This window comes from Hyperolius riggenbachi, chromosome 3 (assembly GCF_040937935.1).
Source record: "Hyperolius riggenbachi isolate aHypRig1 chromosome 3, aHypRig1.pri, whole genome shotgun sequence".
In the NCBI taxonomy this organism is placed as follows: domain Eukaryota; kingdom Metazoa; phylum Chordata; class Amphibia; order Anura; family Hyperoliidae; genus Hyperolius; species Hyperolius riggenbachi.
The window spans coordinates 450,129,393-450,140,415 of record NC_090648.1 but is presented as its reverse complement, the minus strand read 5'-3'; the positions used below and the strand labels follow the sequence as shown (position 1 = coordinate 450,140,415).

The window sequence follows — 11,023 nt, the reverse complement described above, 5'->3', positions numbered from 1 at the left end:
ATTGAAGCTGAGTTAGGCTAGCTTAGCTGGGTTCTGTGTGCAGGCCAGGACTGCTAGCTAGGTAGCCCTACTAGCCTGTAGGTAGATTAGGGTTGTTGATTTATCATCTGTACTGTTAGTTAATATAGTGTTAGACTAGCAGACAGTACTAGAGCAGCATCTGTGTCTGTCACTGATTCTGCAGCTGCTGCCTGTAGTGTAAGTGTGACAGACAGTGTTAGTGTCACTCACTGTCACTCTCTTGTTGTCTCACACTCTAGTGTTCTGGTGTTCATACTGACTTACTGTTACTTTTACACATTTAAATTTGTCCGACCATCATCAGACACAATTAATGAAAAAAAAATGGCGTTCACCTTTTTTTAAAATTTATCTTTATTAAATTGTGCAATGTCTGCCACCAGGAGCAGGGGCAGAGGCAGCACCAACGCCGCCGCTGGCAGGTCTATGGCTGGTCCACCGCCAGCCGCTGGGTGCTCAGCTGTCAGGAGGGAGCAGCTGAGAGGGGCGGTGCAGAAATTTGCACCCATCTTTGGCCAGGGTCAGTGGGCCATTGAGGAGAGGCAGGCAGAGGCTGTCATGGAGCTGATGGTGAAGCAGGAGGCCACTGGTTCCACACAGACCTCCAGTGTGACCACCACTCCTGTTGTCAACTAGAGGGAATACATGGCCGCACTTTCCTTCCCACAACTGAAGTGCACACGATCAGGCCACCAGAGCACAAGGTGGCAATGAAGTCTATGTATTCCAAAAGGATCAGCACACTCAAAGGATATATTGCAAAATGTATAGCTCTTTTGAATGAAAAACGATATCCATACAAGAAATTGTGTGTCAGAGAAGGGCCAGCAAACTGCAATAGATAGGCATCACAGACACCCACAGTGCATGAAAGCCATTCTTTCCCGTAAGATTAGATTTTGTATTCCCCTGATGTTTTGGTGATCCAGGGATTCTAAATCTCTACTCACTAAATAATAATAAAAAAAAAATCTTACCTCGGGGCACACACTAAGGGCTGATATAAATTTAGAGGCCGGATTAAAGGGGGTCACACCTGCCTGTTTTTTTTATTTTCTTCCAATAGTTCCACCAGATCTTGTATAGCCTGTCTGTCCTGTATGTCCGGGAAATCATTCTCAAGTTGTTCAGCAACATGAGTAGGTTTGTCAAACATCTTTTTCAGGGCCAGACACCTGCAAAAGAGATCTACATCCTTTAACACTTCAAAATAATCAAAATGATTAGTTGGGGCAAAATAAAGACCTTTCTGAAGGACAGAGACTTCATCCTCACTCAAGGGTTTGTCTGATAAGTTAACTATTTTTAGTACCTCAGAGTGTTGTGTATAATAATTTGAGGCCGCCTCTCTGATAGATTTGCAAAGCTCTGATTTACTGTGATCACATCTTGCTTTAGCTTATAATCTGCTTTAGCTTATAATCAAGACTAGCCAATCAGAGGCTAAGATGTAGTGTGTTCTCCAGGTCGCGCTCCCCCGCAGCTTACCAGAGGTGCAAGGTCAGTCCGCCAGAAAACCAGGCAGGACAAAGATCCAAAAGTATGCAAGGACCAACAGTCTCCACAAAGACTTTCTCCAAAACAGACTTTCTTTATTTAAAATCTTCACATACAAAGCACTAAAAACATGAGAGGACCAGGAGAGATCCACAGCAATTGGATAATCATGGTCAATGTCCATCAAAAAGCTTACTCTCCCAGATCCAATAGGAACAATACTGGAAAAGCAGGTAGACAACACATTCACAGCATCACTGTTTCAGGCTTAATGCCCATCCTCCAGCCAAGAAACCTGCACATGGACGTTAATCCTAAAACAAATCTGTTTGGGACATATAATGCTGTGACTTTGGTGTTTACCCATTTGTCCACTTTTATAGCCTTTTGGATCTGGGAGAGTAATCTTTTTGATTGACAGTGACCATTTCTGATGATTGTCTAATTGCTGTGGATCTCTCCTGGCCCTGCCATGTTTTTACTGCTTTGCGTGTGAAGATTTTGAATAAAGTCTGTTTTGGAGAAAGACTTTGTGAAGAGTGCATCCTTGCATACTTTTGCATACCTCCCAATTTTTTGAGATCAAAAAGAGGAACACTTAAGCCATGCCCCTGCCACACCCCTAATCACACCCACGATACAACCCTATTCACGCATAATATAATGATTGCATGAGAAAAATATGTTGTCTTTTTTTCGTGTACAACAACACAATATTAGCTATTATAGTGGCGTAATAGCTAGTGGTGCATGGCAGCAGCACACAATTCTGTGGACCCTGGTGGTGTGAGCACAGACAGCAGGAGGTTAAATGCAGCAGCAGGAGGAGGAGTAGTAATGTGTGGCAGCAGACGGCATAGGCCATGGCACCTAGCGGTGGTACCACGGCACAAACAAAAATAAACAACCGTGAGGTTCCAGGACATGGCGGTACAGCCGCAGTTGAGTTCTCCCCACAACTCAGACAGCACAGTTTGCATCCCAGACACCTAAAAAAAATATATATATATTACATTACTGCAAAGTGGGTGTTCTTCCTCTCGTTTTTGCATGCTTTGTGGTGGAGATATGGCCCTTTGAAAGGTAGTAATTAGAATAACTGTGTGAGAAATTAAATGGAGTGTAATCTAAAATACGTCTACAAGATGGCACTAGAAGCTATGTATAATGGAAAAAGATTTTTCAATGAAACTATCGTTTAAAAAAATCCTGGTAAGAAGGTGGTGTTATACAAAAAACGGCCACATGATGTCACTGAGGAGACTGCAGAGGGAATACCACATGACCAGGGGAAAAGATTTGGATATAAGGAAGTGCAGCACAGACGTTAGCATGCAGCATGTTCCGATGAAGGCCCAAGATGGCGGGGGCCGAAATGCATTAACAGCCGCTGCAGGCATGCGTTCTGGATCCCTACAAGCGACTCCCACGCGGCAGTACATGGATGGCTAGCAGGGGGCTGTGATGAGGAAGCCTGCTCTGTGAGGAGAGTTTGCATCTAGGCTGGAGAGAGCCTCTGCGTGTACATCGCTTACAAGGTGGTCATCCATTGTTTATACTGCCGCAACCAGCGCTACAATCAGGAAAGGAACTGTACACTGAAAGTGCATGGCACTGAAGTACTGGATTGCACTTGGTAGAGTTGCTTGAGAGGTGGGATCGCAAAACAGGTTGTATGCCTTTCTAAATTTCTAAATCTGACTTGCCCTGGCAAACACAGGTACTTCTCTGAGAATTGCCAGCATAACGACAAATCTACTTGTTTCACCTCCCTGTCTAGCACCAAAAAATGTTGACCTCTCAGGTCATGGTGTAAGACATGTGTGGAAGAAACAGGTGTCCCCAGTGATACTACTGGAAAAACTACCTGTGTTTTTCCATCGGTAGGAACTAAGGAAGTAGCGGTGCATAAAGAATTGTCGCACTCTTTCCACCTGTTTACCCAGACATCTCGGTGCCTCCATGCAAAAGATCCTTCCCCAGGAAAATCGATAAATCGCTCCTTGTCAAGTCTCACTAAAGGAGTTTTACCTTTTTAATAAGGCTTGAGCCATTATCTAAAAATCCGCTGTTAACTCGGTCTGCATAGACAAGCATGCGGTTTCCCATGCATTACCCCTAGCATGTGCAATCATCTTCTGAAGAATTATTTGAATGTGCCTTTGAGTGTACCCCTGAACTTTATATGTGTTGTGCATTAACTGTTCCAAAACCAAGTTCAGATGATGTTGGGTACCCACATTCTGTTGTCCCAATGTGCCTAATTGTTGAATGGCCTCGGTCCTACCTTCTATGTCTACACTGTTTGCTACCCCCATTCCAGCGCCCATGCCTCCCAAGATTGTATCTGCTAAATCCCGGGACCTTCTTCTGGCTACACTATTCCCTGTGGAATGTGCCCATGACATAAAAGCCTGTACCAGGGTGGCAGCGACCATGCTGCAGTTAGGGTAGATATTAGATATTACCCACTCTTCTAAGTTAACCTGCCAAGTGATCAATTGAAGCTGGGCCTCCATGATAACTGGAGTTGCCCTCAGTTGATTTAACTGAAAAGGGCCACTTTTTTACAACTTGATGTGTATCACATGACGGTAGGTATGGTTCCTGGGTAGTCACTGGCAGTGTGACTACCTGAGCTTTAGGAGTCATGGGAACCCCTACTTTTACTGTTACGGTTCCCCTTTTCATTATGCAAGATCTATTTGGACCTTTAAACTCTAGGGACTGTGGGATGCAAAAACCGTGTGTCCATGGTCCTTCATCCTCCCGGACTAAGGGCGCTATTTTTAAACTCCCTCGTTTTAGTCCCATCACCCTTCCATCATAGAGAGTCCCCTGGGTGCTACCTGATGTATCCCAGGATTCTACCTCTCTACTCCAAAAAGTCCCCTGATCCATTAAACTCACGTCCCATGCTAACCCTTGTGGCCCTCTCCAGAAGAATCCTGTTGGTACTCTTTCCTTTGGGAAATTGATTAGCATCTCAATGACAAAAGATGTTCCCAACTGTCCAGATTGGACCTTTTCCCCCCTTATGTCCTGAGGCAAAATGCGTACCTTAGGTCGGGAAGAATGTACTCTCTGCAATCTTTCAGTTAAGAGTACCTCCTCACTTACCCATCTAGCATGAGAATAAGTGGCTAAATATGGACTGTGCAATATTGACTCATACTGTGACCCGTGTAGTGAGGATGGTGTTACCTGTGTTGGCTCTCCCTTTCCTGGAATCACTCTCCACATCCTCTTTGTCACCTGAACATGTGGCTGGATCTTGATTTTTACTTCTCGTTCCGAGAACCAAAACCCTTCTGCTTTCCAGCCTTTACGTGTGTATAGTTGTCTCAGAGACGCTCTGTCGGTTGCTCCAGAGTGTGATATTGTTCACTGCTTCTCTCCTCGAGGAGAAGTGGCACTTACTGCTCGTTCCTCTCCAATCTAGAACCATCTCACTCCAGAGAACCAAGACAAGGTAATCCTGAACAACACACTCCAACTTTTGCATGTACCCATTGTACTGCAATGTACCTTTTAACAAAACTTTGGATCGGTGCGTTGGTTCCGGGAGTGTGACATTCCAGAGCAGATTTAAGCTGCCGTTCACATCACACTTCCAGCACACTTGACCCTTCATACCTTTCACCAACATTTTGCGATGAAATTTGTTTCCACCTGGCACAAGTGATCTTTTCCTCCTTCCCTGTTCGGTCCAGTCGGGCCAATCAGAGGGAAGTGCAAAAGGATCAGTACCTTTTTCTCCAAACATTAACATGCTTGGACCTTGTGGTCTCCTTAACCCCTTATTGTTCATAAGAATGTCCTCTACTCGGTCTCCTAGAGTGAAATGGCAGCCTACGATCACAATCAGCACGGTACTCTTCATTATGAGAGCACCTCCTTGGGAAAGAAAAACATTAGCAATTTGCATTATGCCTTGCTCAGTCAGTTTTTTTAGTCTCTTTCCGATCTTGGAAATCTCGCTTTTCTCCAAACCAGGATTGGCCTCTGGAAACTTTTGCTTATCTGACTGACATGTCTGTCTCTGTCTCTGCTGCCAGCACCTCAGCTTTCTCGATTCCGTATCGCCAAACTCCTGAAACCGCTCTTGGTGACCCGTCTGCAGCCAGCCCAGTTCTCGGTGGGGGCGGACAGCTCCTCTGGCTACCGGAAAACACTTCCGGCTCACTCGCCGCCGATTAGCCTAGGCTTAAAGGGGCCTCTGACATCAGCCATCGCTCCGCGTGGTCCGCACACATCGGGACTGCTTCTGCTTCTCCTCCTGATGCGGCCCAGGGGGGCCTGACGAATTGGACACCTCTCCTCCAGGCTCACCTCCAGCAGCTACAGCAGCCCTCAGAACCTGCGATCGAGAAGACCAGCTTCCTCAAGCATCTGCTGAGCCCACATGGTGAGATCCTGTCTCTGTTGACACAGTGTACTCTGCCTGCTACTGCTCTGCTTGCTGCTGTGTTCCATAGCGCCACTCACTGTACTGCACTGTGCCCTGGTCACTCTAGTCTGGCCTGCCATCCACCATACCGGGTTCTGCGGGACCCTAGGACTCTGCCTGCTACTGACCACACACGTGGGGTCTATTGTCTCTGCGCTGCTTGCTGCTGTGTTCCATAGCTTCACTCACTGTTCTGCACTGTGCCCTGGTCACTCTAGTCTGGCCTGAACTAGCCTTGCCATCCACCATACCGGGTTCTGTGGGACCCTAGGACTCTGCTCTGTACCCCACGTCCATACACTGTGAGACCTAAAACTGGGTCCCAACGCTGCCTATGCTGCATACCAGCTGGGCCGCTCACTGTACTGTGCCCTGTTTGCTGCTCCAACCTGATCGGTAGCCGGCAGTTGCCTACTATCTGCCCACCTGCTACCTACCTGCCTGGCCATCAAGGTCACTGCAGACCACCCCTGCTTCAGTCTCGGAAGATGTGCTCTGACCCCTGCCAGTGTGACCCCTGTACCACCTCAACCCGGTCAACGTCTAACGTCCCTCCTCCTTCTAACGCGGGACTCTTGCTATTGGTGCGGAACGGGCAACACACCTCATCACCACCCTGTCGAGGGAGGACCTCCTCAAATGGGAACCCCCGGGTAGCCCCCAGCCGCCTGCGAGAACCCCTCTGTGGGACGCAGTCACAGCCCACATCCGACATCTGACCACCGAGTGAGCTCAGAGAAAACGCCGCCACAGAGGGAGAAGGGTTGGTGCCCAGGTGCGGCTCAAGAGAAAAAGCCTACGCTCTCCTGTCCCTGCCATCCTGCTAGCAAATGTTTGCTCACTCCCAAGCAAAGTGGAGGAGCTGCTCCTTTTACTCAGCAGCAAACCCTTGATTGGCAATAACACCCCAGTTCTCTGCTTTACTGAGACCTGGCTGAGCGACAGCATCCCCGACAACCCCTTGCAACTGCCAGGCTACGACCTCCTACGTGCAGACCAGGACCTAGCTCTCTCTGGGAAAAAGAGCGGGGGGGGGGGGAATCTGCTTCTACGTCAACACTGCCTGGTGCACAAACACCAGCATTCTCAGCAAGACCTGCACCCCAGATGTTGCATTCTTTGCCATAAACTGCAGGCCTCAGTATTCCCCCAGAGAGTTCTCTTCCTTCATTCTCGTTGGGGTCTGCATTCTCCCAAACGCTTGCACCAAGACTGCTCTGCAGGCACTTACCGACAGCATCTCGCGGTGGGAAACTTCCCTCCCGGAGGCCCTCTTCATCATCCTGGGGGACTTCAACAGTGCAAACCTACGTCAAGAGATGCCTCACTACAAACAACACATTACCTGCCCCACCAGGAATCGCAACATCCTGGACCACTGCTACACGGTCCACAAGAACGCTTACAAGGCCATCCAGGGAGCTGCCCTGGGAAGTTCCGACCACAACACAATCCATCTGATCCCCACTTACAGGAGACTTCTGGAGTCTGTGAATCCCACCATCAGAACTGTAAAAAAATGGACTGTTGAAGCCAAAATGGAGCTGCAAGCTTGTTTTGATTCCACTGACTGGAGGATCCTGGAGGCACCCACTCTGGATGAATGGGCAGAGAATGTTACCTCCTACATCAGCTTCTGTGAAGAAGCGTGTATACCATCCAAAACCTTCAAGGTCTTCCCCAACAACAAGCCCTGGTTTAATGACAAACTGCGCCGGCTCCGGAAGAATAAGGAGGCGGCACACAAGTTTGGCTCCCCTGAGGAGTTTAGAAAAGCAAGGAATGCCCTGAAATGTGAACTGCGCATTCTCTGAAAGGGTGGGACTCTGCCTCCAGTCCAACAATACACGAGAAGTATGGAAAGGCCTTAGGGCTGCCACGAACTTCAAACCTCCCCCTCAGCCTGTGACCCCCAGCCTCCAGCTGGCCGAGGAGCTCAACAAATTCTACTGCAGATTCGAACTCCAGTCCAAGCAACTCAAGGCCCCTGCAACCACGGCTAAGGTGCAGGGGGAACTCTGCGCCTCGGCTCCAGTTGGCATCCAAGAAGCAGAAGTTCTCCGGCACCTCCGCAAACTGAACCCCAGGAAGGCTTCAGGCCCGGATGGTGTGTCATCGGTATGCCTAAGAACCTGCGCATTTCAGTTATCTCCTGTGCTCACCTCCCTTTTCAAGCGGTCGCTATCAGAAGGTACAGTCCCCTCCTGTTTCAAGAGGTCGACAATTATACCAGTCCCCAAAAAAACAGGCAGCACGGATCTTAACAACTTCAGACCTGTGGCCCTAACTTCCAACATTATGAAGATCCTGGAGAGACTGGTCCTTGCCCACCTCAAGAGCTACACCAACACCCTCCTTGACCCGCACCAATTCGCATATAGGGCAAACAGGTCTGTGGAGGATGCCATCAACGTCAGCCTGGCATACATCACAGAACACCTGGACAGGCCTGACTCCTACGCTAGAATCCTGTTCCTGGATTTTAGCTCTGCATTCAATATGATCTGCCCAGACATCCTGCTTGCCAACCTGGTGCGGCTCGGAGTTGACCCCACTCTCTGTGCATGGGTCAAAGACTTCTTGTCTGAGAGAATGCAACAGGTCAAGCTCGGCAACTGCTCCTCCAGCGTGAGAACTACAAACACTGGTGCTCCGCAAGGATGTGTACTGTCCCCACTCCTGTTCTCCTTGTACACCAACAACTGTACCTCAACCGTTGGCTCTGTGAAGGTCATCAAATTTGCAGATGACACCACCATCATCGGCCTAATTGGTAGCAACGGAGAGCACGAGTACCGCAGCGAAGTCGAAAGAATCTGCAACTGGTGCAAGGAAAACAATCTAGTACTCACTAGGGTACCATTGGTGCGGTTCCTTGGAACAACCCTTACCAACAACCTGAAATGGGGAAAGAACACCACCACAATTCAGAAAAAATCTCAGCAGAGGCTATTCTTCCTGCGACAACTTAAAAAATTTGGCATGCCACGGGAACTGCTGACCAGCTTCTACACTGCAACCATTGAGTCCATCCTCTGTTCCTCAGTCATCGTCTGGTATGCTAGTATGACGGCTAGTGACAGGTATAATCTGCAGAGAGTCATCACTGTGGCAGAGAGAATCATTGGATCACCACTGCCATCTCTTGATCTCCTCCACTCTGCCAGAATGAAGAAGAGGGCCACCAGGATCTCTTGCGACCCCTCCCACCCTGGCAGTCGCTACTTTGATCTCCTCCCATCGGGTCGCCGCTATAGAACTATCCCATCCAAAACCACCAGGCGCAAGAACTCCTTCTTCCCCCAAGCAGTTCTGCTGCTAAGCTAGTGGAGCAGTACAGTAATTTCCTTGGCCAGGAAACCTCTCAGCAGGGTTGCCAAGCGTCCGTAAAAAGACGGACTGTCAGTAAAAATGCTCTTAAAAAACTGCTGTCCGTAGTGCCCGTATTTCCTGGGCACTCGTCCGTCTAAATACACATAAATTCCTTTGATCTATTCCTCCCCTCTCTCAGCCTCTCTCCTCCGAGTCCTGACCAATGACAGATCAGATTTTGGTGCCGGCTCCTCTGCTGCCCAATAAGAGAGAGGCAGCTTGAAGTGATGCAGGCAGCCCAGCCCAGCCAGTCACACGTCACGGAGAGGAGGCAGTGACTGCAGTCAGTTTATCGTTCTCTTCCCTCCGACCATGCATCTAAGTGAGCCTCTCGTTTGTTTATCTTTTTGGCGCCTCTCTCCAGTCACTCAGAGAGAGAGAGGGGCATCCCCAGCACTGTCACTGGCAGCTCCGTCCACATCAAAGCCAGACAGGAATGAGGTTAAGTGCTCTGGGCAGCAGCAGAACGGTGACCTGGCTCTCCCTCATAATGCTGTGAAAAGACTGCTCTGCAGGAGGGGAGACACGCAGACTTGGTGTACACTCTAGCAAGCCACAGTCAGCAGCTTCAGAAGCTAGCAAGTGAGTCAGACTGTCAGTCTGTGTGACAGTGAGTGGAATATGTCACAGGGAATCTCCAGCATTTAGAATGTCTGTATAAAGAATGCCAAATGTGTAGCAACTTGAAAAAAGTCATATACTTTCACATATAGAGAGCATACTCTCCTATAGAACTTTCCTTGTCCTCTCTCAGTGGAGTTGTTTCAGCGTTGTACCTAATTCAAATTTGACACTTCTGGAAGCCCTCCTGTCCTCAAGTGCTTCAGAAGACAGGCAGTTCCATACCATGTGATTGCACACTTACGCATGTGTAGTACGAAGCCGCTCGTCTTTAGAAGTACTCGGGTACAGGAGAGCTTCCAGAGGTGGCAAATTTTAATTAGGTTCAGCGCTGGAACAGTTCCACAGAGAGAGGACACGGAAGGTTCTATAGGATCCAGAGCCTTCCCTCTACATAAGGTAGTATATAACTTTTTCTAACATACCAGAGGTGAATATAGACAGTGTTCTTTTACCTACCTGGGGCTTCTTCCAGCCCCCATAGGTTTGTTGGTCCCTCGCTCTCCTCCTGGTCCTCTTCATTGATCCACTGTTTGATGCGATATACAGAATCCAGACGGCTTGGTTGGTTTCCCCTTTCTGGCTGGCAGTCATAACTGCACTATGACTATGGTAATTAGATTGTGAGCTCCTCTGAGGACAGCCAGTGACATGACTATGTACTCTGTAAAGTTCTGCAGAAGATGTCAGTGCTATATAAACACTTAAAAAATAATGGCCAGTGCTTAGCCCCACCAACAACTCTACTTAAAAGTGCGCTTCTGACTCCGCCCCTAACTCCACCCCCTGTCCGTCCAAAATTTGGGGTGTCCTGCTTTTTTGGGCCTTTTGTCCGTCAATAATTAAAAATTAGGTTGGCAACCCTGCCTCTCAGCTGTTTTTGAGTGATCCTCACACAGCTTTGGGACTCTTTGATCTAAATGACTTTACGCAGGCCCCATGGGGCCGTTCTTATCTGTCAAACTCTGTTAATGTCTATGTAGCTTGAACATTTGTAGATGTCTGTTTTTGTCTGCCTGCGCACCTATGTGCCTGTCTTTGTACCTGCATATGCTATGTGAA

The 11,023-nt window shown here is 48.4% G+C and overlaps 1 protein-coding gene across 4 annotated transcripts in view; it reads left to right on the top strand.

The window, feature by feature from the left end:
- Window positions 1-2,850: 2,850 nt before the first annotated feature.
- LOC137564232 (WAG22 antigen-like) overlaps window positions 2,851-11,023 on the top strand; it is a 97,070-nt gene continuing 88,897 nt past the window's right edge. For 2 of the 4 annotated variants that reach the window (XM_068277831.1, XM_068277830.1), the window contains exon 1: window positions 2,851-3,171. The gene's annotated coding sequence lies outside the window, so the exon portion shown is untranslated. Of the gene's footprint in view, window positions 3,172-9,708; window positions 9,923-11,023 lie in introns of those variants that run through there. The other 2 variants (XM_068277832.1, XM_068277829.1) reach the window with 1 other exon arrangement.